This window comes from Lithobates pipiens, unplaced genomic scaffold (assembly GCF_037356315.1).
Source record: "Lithobates pipiens isolate NorthernLeopardFrog02 unplaced genomic scaffold, aLitPip1_a1.2 Scaffold_8, whole genome shotgun sequence".
Lineage (NCBI taxonomy): Eukaryota > Metazoa > Chordata > Amphibia > Anura > Ranidae > Lithobates > Lithobates pipiens.
This window is the reverse complement of record NW_027507903.1, coordinates 129,507,393-129,518,253: the sequence shown is the minus strand read 5'-3', so window position 1 is coordinate 129,518,253 and position 10,861 is coordinate 129,507,393. Positions and strand designations below refer to the sequence as shown.

Below are 10,861 nucleotides of genomic sequence, written 5' to 3'. Positions count from 1 at the left end.
GACGACAAAGCAGCATTCGCATAGTGTGTGAGCTCGTCTACACCTTTCATCAGAATCCTGTATGGATGCCCCCCCCCCCCTCCATACGTGCAATGCAAGCTTCTGATTATGTACACAAACTCAGGAGGGCTCACCCCATGATATCATAACCAGAGGACCCCCCAACATACAGGATCACATGACACATCCGGGTGTTGGCTATAAATGGAAAGGAGAGACATGAAAGTATGATTACCAGCTGTTTATAGTATACTGTATGGAGGAGCTCTCTGATTGGACCGCTTTATCCAGTATCCATGTGGCTCGTTGGTCTAGGGGTATGATTCTCGCTTAGGGTGCGAGAGGTCCCGGGTTCAAATCCCGGACGAGCCCTGTTTTTCTATGTTATTAGTAAACACGGTGTACCATTTACAAGTGTCATGGGAAGATGTGGAATCCTCCTCCTCCTTGGGTGTAGTTCTCACTATAGTGGTACAATGCATCTATCAGCCAGCAATATTCTCTGGCTGTATATCCTCACTTTTCACTGTGTATAATACTAGACCCAGTTTAAGCACTTCAACCCTTAATGACCAGGCCATTTTTTGCCATAGGGCACTGCGTCACTTTAACTTACAATTGCAGTCGTGCGACGTTGTACCCAAACAAAATTGATGTCCTTTATTTTCCAACAAATAGAGATTTCTTTTGGTGGTATTTGGTCAATTTAAATATCCCCAAAAAATTGTAAAACAAGTTTCTTCCTCAGTTTGGGCTAATATGTATTCTACATATTTTTGGTAAAAAAAAAAAAAAATCCCAATTTGCGTATATTGGTTTGCGCAAAAGTTATAGCATCTACAAAATAGGGAATAGACTTATGGCATTTTTGTTATTTTTCATTTTTTTCCTAGTACTGGTGGTGATCTGTGATTTTTAGCAGGACTGCAACATTGCGGCAGACAGATTTGACACATTTTTTTGGACCAGTGACATATATACAGCGATCAGGGCTACAGTGGTGTGAAAAAGTGTTTGCCCCCTTCCTCATTTCCTGTTCCTTTGCATGTTTGTCACACTTAAGTGTTTCGGAACATCAAACCAATTTAAACAATAGTCAAGGACAACACAAGTAAACACAAAATGCAATTTGTAAATGAAGGTGCTTATTATTAAAGGTGAAAAAAAATCCAAACCATCATGGCCCTGTGTGAAAAAGTGATTGCCCCCCTTGTTAAAACATACTATAACTGTGATTGTCCACACCTGAATTCAATTTCTCTAGCTACACCCAGGCCTGATTATTGCCACACCTGTTCACAATCAAGGCATCACTTAAATAGGAGCTGCTTGACACAGTAAGGTCCACCAGAAGATCCTTAAAAGCTACACATCATGCCGAGACCCAAAGAAATTCAGGAACAATTGAGAAAGAAAGTAATTGAGATCTATCAGTCTGGAAAGGGTTATAAAGCCATTTCCAAAGCTTTGGGAATCCAGCGAACCACAGTGAGAGCCATTATCCACAAATGGCGAAGACATGGAACAGTGGTGAACCTTCCCAGGAGTTGCCGGCAGCCCAAAATTACCCCAAGAGCGCAGCGACGACTCATCCAAGAGGTCACAAAAGACCCCACAACAACGTCCAAGGAACTGCAGGCCTCACTTGCCTCAGTTAAGGTCAGCGTTCATGCCTCCAAAATCAGGAAAAGACTGGGCAAAAATGGCCTGCATGGCAGAGTTCCAAGGAGAAAACCACTGCTGAGCAAAAAGAACATCAAAGCTCGTCTCAATTTCTCCACAACACATCTTGATGATCCCGAAGACTTTTGGGACAACATTCTGTGGACCGATGAGACAAAAGTGGAACTCTTTGGAAGGTGTGTGTCCAAGTATATCTGGTGTAGAAGGAACACTGCATTTCATAAAAAGAACATTATACCAACAGTAAAATATGGTGGTGGTAGTGTGATGGTCTGGGGCTGTTTTGCTGCTTCAGGACCTGGAAGACTTGCCGTGATAAAAGGAACTATGAATTCTGCTGTCTACCAAGAGATCCTGAAGGAGAATGTCCGACCATCTGTTCGTGTACTCAAGCTGAAACGAACTTGGGTTCTGCAGCAGGACAATGATCCTAAACACACCAGCAAGTCCACCACGAATGGCTGAAGAAAAACAAAATGAAGACTTTGGAGTGGCCTAGCCAAAGTCCTGACCTGTATCCTATTGAGATGTTGTGGTATGACCTTAAAAAGGCCGTTCATGCTCGAAAACCCTCTAATGTAACTGAATTCTGCAAAGATGAGTGGGCCAAAATTCCTCCAGGACGCTGTAAAAGCCTCATTGCACGTTATCGCAAACGCTTGGTTGCAGTTGTTGCTGCTAAGGGTGGCCCAACCAGTTATTAGGTTTAGGGGGCAATCACTTTTTCACACAGGGCCATGATGGTTTGGATTTTTTTTCACCTTTAATAATAAGCACCTTCATTTACAAATTGCATTTTGTGTTTACTTGTGTTGTCCTTGACTATTGTTTAAATTGGTTTGATGTTCCGAAACACTTAAGTGTGACAAACATGCAAAGGAACAGGAAATGAGGAAGGGGGCAAACACTTTTTCACACCACTGTATATAAATGCACTGATTACTGTATAACTGACACTGGCAGGGAAGGGGTTAACACCAGGGGCGATAAAGGGGTTTAATGTTCCCTAGGGAGGTGCTTTTTAATGGGGGGGGGAGTGGACTGACGGATTAGAGAGAAATCGCTGTTCCTGATCACTAGGAACAGGTAATCTCACTGTCCTCCCCTGGCAGAATGGTCATCTGCTTTGTTTACACTCGCAGATCCCCGTTCTGCCTCTCTGTGGAGTGATCTCGGTGGAGGGGTCTGTGAACATCATCAAGTTCGCCAGACCTGCAGATTGGCTTCCCCGCCAGCAAATGGGCGTGCCATCTACACTGCTGACATACAATGATAGCGCACAGGAGAGCCAACCTGCCACAGTACAACTATGGCGGCCGGTCGGGACTCGGTTAAAGCGGAGTTCTACCCAAAAGTGGGACCTCTGCTTATCTGCTCCCCCCCCCCCCCCCGGTGCCACATTTGGCACCTTTCAGGGGGAAGGGGGGTGGGTAGCTTCTGACTTTTAATTTTTCTCAAATCGCCTTTCAGGACAACCCCGGAGAGAGTAGCTCCACCTTGCAATCAGGAAACACATGCCCACTTTAAAAACACCTCCTCCTCCTCCATGGCTTCAGTTATTGTGTTTCCTCCTTGGAGGAAGCATGTGCCTGAACCAGGGAGAGCTACACTCTCTGCAGGGGAGTAAGGCTTACCTTTTGTTGCAGGTTGTTTCTCTTTGACCCCCAGCAGCATCTCCACGGGGAGAGGACTCCTGGAGCTCCTGGTCCCGCCATCTCACGGGAGTAAGGACCCTCGGAGTGCCGGCGTCGGGTGCCCGGTGTCCGCTTGTTAGCGCAGGGAGGGCTCTGTTGCTGGCGGAGGCCGCTGCAGGTCAGCGGCATGGCTCCGTTTTCGGCGCCGGGTCCCGGGCGGCGACGGCGTCGTTCACGGTGACGCGCGGGCGCTCTGAGGGGGCGTGGCGCCGTGGTTCAGCGCCTGGAACGCAGGGGTCATGGGGCGGGTCAGGTGACCGTGTGCTTCCGCTTCCGGCCGGCCTTGATGACGCGGCGGCCGGGAAAATTTAAAATGAGAGCTGTTTGTAAAATAGCTGCCTCACTCAAACGATGGAAGAGTGCAAGCCAGCTATGGCGGAGACAGGCGCCCCCAGCACCGGTCCAGCCCAGGTACGTAAGGTGCACTGGCACCCTCTGCTTTACTGTGGGTATGTCTTTGTTTGTTCCCCCCTCTTGGGGGCCTGTCGCTGCAGGTCAGAGGTGGACTTCGCTCTGACCTTTTGCAGCCTAGTTCTGGGGTCTCACTAGTAGGTCTGTTTGGTGGTGGGTCTCTGCACTGGCTTGGTGTTAAGCAACTGGTTGTTGAGAGCTTTTAGTGAATTAAACCTGTATGTCGTTTCAGGAAAAATCACTAGGAAAAGCTAGACCAGGTCAGAGAAAATGTCCTTCCTGCAAAACCCCCCTCAGAGATTCATGGCAGAAGGCAATGTGCAGAAATTGTATCAGAGAATTGGTGGAAGAGGAAACATCTCAACAATATAAGGATTTGTTTTCTTCGGTTAAAGAGCTGACAAACTCTTTGAGTTCAGTCAAGTCCATCCTGATACAAAACCCTCCCGCACAGACCGAGCCTCAGAACTTACCGCCCAGCCCCAGGGCGTCGTCATCCAGACAGGTGGAAACTGAAGAGTCTGGAGACGAAGGGGGTAGTACTCTCATCTCCTTCAGGGATTCTGAGGAGGAGGAAGAGGAAGAAGATAGCAGGGGCTCCAAATTCAAGCTATCACTAGAGGAAGTAGATGATATTTTAAAAGCAATCTACACTACTCTAGAAATTCAGGAAGAAAGAGTACAACTGTCAGTTCATGACAAAATGTACCAGGGGTTGGACGAAACAAAACGGCGAGTTTTTCCTGTCCACAGGGTCCTCTCAGACTCAGTGAGAAAGGAGTGGAAGGACCCAGAAAAAGCCCCTTTCTTCTCTAAAGCTCTCAAAAGAAGGTTTCCCTTCGAAGATAAGGACTCAGAGGTTTGGAATAAGAAACCCAGAGTCGATGCAGCTTTCTCGCAGGTATCCAGACGAACGGATCTAGCCTTTGAAGATATGGGGATCCTTAAAGACCCAATGGACAAAAAAGCTGACTCCATCCTTAAAAAAGCTTGGGATGCTGCGTCAGTCAGTCTAAAACCAGCAATGGCAGCTACGGTGGTGGCCAGGAATCTGGAATGTTGGGTAGAGAAGCTGAAGAGCCATATTGAGGCGGGGACACCCCGCAAGGATCTCTTAGAGTCCTTTCCACTGATCCTGAATGCAGTCAAATACATGGCGGATGCATCAGCAGAATCAGTTAAACTGGCCGCTAGGTCTTCGGCTCTTGTAAATTCAGCCAGGAGAGCAGTTTGGCTGAAAACATGGTCTGGGGACACTGCCTCTAAGGTCAAGCTGTGTGGTCTTCCCTTCTCGGGTGACTTGCTCTTTGGTCCTGATTTAGAGTCTGTGCTGGATAGAACAGCCGATAAAAAGAAGGCTTTTCCAGTTAAGAAAAAGCAGATGGCTAAAAAGAATTTTCGTGCTTTTCAGCAGTCCCATAAAAAAGACCAGGAGCACAAGAGCAGATGGGGTTCACAGAAGGGCAAAGGCAGGGGTGGAGTCCTCTTTAGATCTCCCCCAGAGCAGTCCCCTAAGAACAAGTGACAATATCTCCCCAGTGGGGGGGAGACTGTCAGCTTTTCGCGAACAATGGGACAGGCTGTCTCCAAATCTGTTCGTGAAGAGCGTTGTCGATCAGGGGTACAGGTTGGAGTTTTCAGAACCACCCCCGAGCAGGTTTTATGTGACAACATTGCCAAGGGATCAGGAGAAGGCCTCTGCAATGAAGCTGTTGTTACAGGAGCTGATACAGCAAGAGGTTCTGATTCAAGTCCCAGTAAGCCAGCAGGGCGGGGGTTTTTATTCACATATTTTTCTGGTGAAAAAACCCTCAGGGAAGTACCGTCTAATCCTGAATCTGAAATTCCTGAACAGGTTCATTCGGTACAAACATTTCAGGATGGATACAATTTTCTCCATCACAAAGCTGTTGACCCCAGAATGCTTCATGGCATCCCTGGACCTAAGGGATGCCTACCTTCATATACCAATTCATCAGGCATCGCAGCAGTTCCTGCGCCTGGCATTGAAGGTAGGGAGTTCGGTATGGCACCTCCAATTCAGGGCTCTGCCGTTCGGACTCTCGTCCTCTCCCAGGGTCTTTACGAAGATTATGGCAGAGGCTTTGGAACCCCTGAAATTGAAGGGGATTCCAGTTGTTCCTTATCTGGACGACCTTTTGTTTTTTGCAGACTCCAGGGAGCAGGTCCTAGTCAATCTCCAGAGGGCCCAGTCTCACCTCGAGGGCCTGGGATGGCTTCTAAACCTAGAGAAGTCAATCCTGACCCCCTCACAGGAAATGAAATTTCTGGGGTATACATTAAATTCGATTCTCCAGAAAGTTTTCCTGCCGTTGGAAAAACAGGAAAAGTTACAGCTAGCTGTACAGCGGATACAGAGCAACCAGACAGTCTCAGTCAGGATGGCTATGGCAGTTCTGGGCCTGCTTACGGCAGCAATCCCGGCTGTTCAGTGGGCCAGGTTCCATTCCAGACCCCTTCAGAGGGAGGTTCTGTCAAGCTGGTCCCATCAGGATCCTTTGGAAAAACAGCTAAAAATTTCGTCAAAGACGAAAAGGGCTCTTTGGTGGTGGAGAGACCAGGCAAACCTCTCAAGGGGCCTGGTGTGGACCTTTTCTGTGGACAAGCGCCTTACTACAGACGCAAGTGCCTGGGGCTGGGGAGCCCATCTGGATGGTCAGACATCTCAGGGGGTCTGGTCCAAACAGGAAGCTCAAAGATCATCCAACTGGAGGGAGTTGAAGGCGATCTTTCTGGGTTTAGTGGCATTTCAGCAGAGTTTGAGAGGCCACCATGTTCAGGTGTTGTCAGACAACACAACAGCGGTTACCTACATTATGAAGCAAGGGGGAACCAGAAGCAGGAGCTTGATGGAGCTGGCCAATCTGTTGTTAGCCTGGGCAGAACAGAACACAGCCTCACTATCGGCAGTGCATCTGAAGGGCTCTCAGAATTTGTTTGCGGACCTCCTAAGCAGGCGCAAATTGCTAGAGGCAGAATGGAGTCTGAATCAGGAAGTGTTCCTGATGATCTCCGAGGCCTGGGGGGTTCCTCAGGTAGACCTTTTTGCCAGTCAGCAGAACTCAAAGGTGGACAGATTCTTTTCTCTTCACCGAGGAGATGCAGCAATAGGGTTGGATGCATTCGCTCACCCCTGGCATTACCAGCTGTGCTATGCCTTTCCCCCCTTTCCTCTAATTCCACTAGTACTGAGGAAATTCAGGGAAGAAAGGACAGACTTAATACTAGTCACTCCTTTTTGGCCAAAAAGACCCTGGTTCGCGGGTCTTCGAAACCTAGCCTCGAAGCCCCCATGGAGGTTACCACTCAGAAAAGATCTGTTATCCCAGGGGACAGTAAGTCATCCAGAAGTGGAACTCCTGCAGCTAACCGCCTGGTTTCTGAGGAGGACCTGTTAAAGGCTAAAGGTCTCTCAGATAAAGTAGTAAAGACCCTGCTGTCCAGTAGGAAGGCAGTTACACAGGCAATTTACATGAAGGTCTGGAAAAAGTTCAACTCCTGGTGCAGTTCTAGAGAACTCAAGGTCAAGAGCACGGTGTCCGTCTTGGAGTTTCTCCATGAAGGAATGGAGAAGGGTCTCGCAGCCAGTACCCTGAAGACTCAGGTGGCTGCCTTATCAGTTTTCTTTGAAAAGACTTTATCTAAAGAAACTTTAATTTCTAGATTTTTTAGGGCTCTTGCTCGAAATAGACCAGTAGCCCTTAAAGACTTTCCCAGTTGGGATTTGTCTACAGTTTTACAGGGTCTCTCGGGAGCACCGTTTGAACCCTTACAAGAAGCTTCTTTACAGAAGGTGGTTTTAAAAACAATCTTTTTGGTGGCCATCACCTCGGCCAGGAGAGTCAGCGAGCTCCAAGCTCTAGCTATTACAGAACCCTTCCTTAGAATTTATCAGGACAGGGTGGTACTGAGGACGGATCCAGCATTCCTACCGAAAGTATCCTCAACTTTCCATCGATCACAGGAAATAGTGTTACCTACATTCTCTGCAAGCCCAGCAAATGCAGGAGAGGAAGTTTTTCACACATTGGATGTGAGAAGATGTCTTTTACAGTTTCTGAAAGTTACTAAAGAATTTAGAAAATCAAACGCCCTCTTTGTGATATTTTCTGGATCACGCAAGGGGGAGAAAGCTTCTAAAAGTACGCTGGGTAGGTGGCTTAAGTTGGCTATAACAGAAGCCTATAAAGCAAAAGGAGAAATACCTCCCTCAGGTATTGCTGCCCACTCTACTAGATCCACGGCAGTTTCCTGGGCTGAAAGGGCCGGTGCCACGCCTGAACAAATCTGCAAGGCTGCCACTTGGTCCAGTTATTCGACATTTCTCCGGCATTACCGGTTAGATCTACTGTCTGCAGCAGATCAGGCCTTCGGCAGGAAGGTACTGCAGGCAGTAGTCCCGCCCTAGGGTAAGTTTCTCGGTTATCCTCTCCGGGGTTGTCCTGAAAGGCGATTTGAGAAAGACTCAGTTAGACTTACCGGTGACGGTATTTCTAAGAGCCTTTCAGGACAACCGTTACTTCCCTCCCTAGGTTATGCTTAGTAAATGTATTAAGTTCTACCATGGTGTTGTGCTTTCTGTGCTTTGTTTTCCAGCGTCGGAAGGCCACAATAACTGAAGCCATGGAGGAGGAGGAGGTGTTTTTAAAGTGGGCATGTGTTTCCTGATTGCAAGGTGGAGCTACTCTCTCCGGGGTTGTCCTGAAAGGCTCTTAGAAATACCGTCACCGGTAAGTCTAACTGAGTCTTTTTCATGGGGGGGGGGGGAGGCGGAACTCCTCTTTACCACTTCCATACTGGGCCGAAACTTTTTTTTTCTTCGTCGCCGCGGCCTCTTCTTCCAACTTAGGGGGTCATGTCCCCCTCTTCGGTTCTTCTGCCGGGCCACCGCGCCTTCTTATAGCTCTCTTACAGGCGGTGGCCCGGTCTTCTGTCGCCGCCGCCGCTTCCTTCCGTTCTTCTTCTTCTCCTGGAGATGTTGACTCGACGTTCTCTCCGGCCGCAATGCCAGGGACGCGCTGCGCTGCCACTTATATAGGGACAAGGGGCGGTGTCACATGGGTTGGTGTCACATGGTGACCCCGCCCCCTTAAGATGTCACAGTCTCGGAGGATGCTGGGACTGTCGCCATGTGACATCAACCCATGTGACCAACCCATGTGACACCGCCCCTTGTCCCTATATAAGTGGCAGCGCAACGCGTCCCTGGCATTGCGGCCGGAGAGAACGTTGAGTCAACATCTCCAGGAGAAGAAGAAGAAGAAGAACGGAAGGCGGCGGCGACAGCGACAGCGACAGAAGACCGGGCCACCGCCTGTAAAAGAGCTATAAGAAGGCGCGGTGGCTCGGCACAAGAACCGAAGAGGGGGACAAGACCCCCGAAGTCGGAATAAGAGGCCGCGGCGACGAAGAAGAATGCCGGGCTCCTCCGCTAGTAAAAGAGCTACAAGAAGATAGCGGAGGAGTCCGGCGAGAAGACCCCCGAAGACGGAAGACCCCCGGAGCTGTGCAATAAATTATTTTATCTTGTGTGTTGTGTTTTTTTTGTACTTTATTTTACAGGTGAATGGGTAGGGGTACATTGTACCCCATACTCATTCACATAGGGTGGGGGCCGGTATCCGGGGGCCCCCTTATTAAAGGGGGCTCCCGGATTCCGATAAGCCCCCCGACCGCAGACCCTGACAACCAACGGCCAGGGTTGTCGGGAAGAGGCCCTTGTCCTCATCAACATGGGGACAAGGTGCTTTGGGGTGGGGGGGCCGCGTGGCCCCCCCTTCCCCAAGGCACCCCCCATGTTGAGGGCACGCGGCCTGGTACGGCTCAGGAGGGGGGGGGGGGGGGGGCGCTCGCTCGCCCCTCCTTTCCTGGCCGGCCGGGTAGCGTGCTCGGACAAGGGTCTGTTGTGGACTTGGGGGGGAACCCACGCCGATTTTTTTCAGCGTTGGGGTTCCCCTTTAAGTCCATACCAGGTGGCGGGGCCAGCGGCGTCTCCTTCGTGGGCCCCGCCTACCTGGAGACCCGCTCGAAATGAGCAGACTTTTCTCTGGGCGGGAAAAGTCTGCTCGTTTCAAAAGTACGGCGGACTGGCATACACACGGCCGGATTGTCCGCCGAAATGCGAGTCCGGCGGGAAGATTGGAGTGTAAAACTAAATTCTAAGTCCGCCGTACTTTCGGGTCAAAAAAGTATGCCGGAGGCTACACACGGGGGGATTGTTTGGCGGACTTGAGTTTGCCGGACTTTTCCACCCGCTTGTTTGATCGTGTGTACGCGGCACAAGAGAAAATTCATGGTAACAACAGTCTTATTATAGAAAAGAAATTTGGAGTATCCCCGCGCTATCATATACAACCTAAATTCTAGGGGCAGGTTGCAGCAAATCACCAGCAGAGGTATAAGCCCTACCACTGAAAAACATATAACAAAATCAAATAAGTGGTGATGCGCTACCTTAAGAGTAATGAATAGATCTAAAGTGCCTAGTGCTTGCTATTAAATAGTAACCCCCTTAAAGGGTTATTCCTAGGGTAACCAAATTATATAAAAAACAATAGTGTAAACCGACTATTGCACCCTTAAAACAATAAGTGAATAAAGTGTCAAGTGCTGGAATAAAGCATGAAATATATAAACAATATTAAAGTGTCCAGTGCTTCATAAATTCAAAGTCGCTTATGCGAAACTCAAGCTGGTGAGATCATAAAGTGCAAAAAACTTCTTCCACGATAAAAATGAATAAACACATATAGCAATAATAACACACACATGAGTCACACAGTGCAGCTACGGCAGATACACAAAAATAAATAACAGAGTCTCTATATAAAAAAGTAAGGTGACACGTGATTCATAAGGTGCTTCTCCAGATAGAGGGTGCCAACAACCAGTGTGTACAAACTCTTGTGCCTCTTCAGTGTTCCACACACATCAGGTGGAATGGCCCCTTACCTTACTGCTGTAAGGTAAACAGCAGAAAATAATTTTCCCAAGATCCAGGCAGTGTATCCCTCCTCCATCTTTGCCCATCAGTGCCGCCTTATCTGTGCCCA

General features: G+C 48.7%; 1 non-coding gene across 1 annotated transcript; it reads left to right on the top strand.

Moving 5' to 3' along the window:
• Positions 1 to 300: 300 nt before the first annotated feature.
• On the top strand, positions 301 to 372 carry TRNAP-AGG (transfer RNA proline (anticodon AGG)). Its single transcript has one exon. It is a non-coding gene; the product is annotated as a tRNA-Pro (tRNA).
• The last annotated feature ends 10,489 nt before the right edge of the window (positions 373 to 10,861 follow it).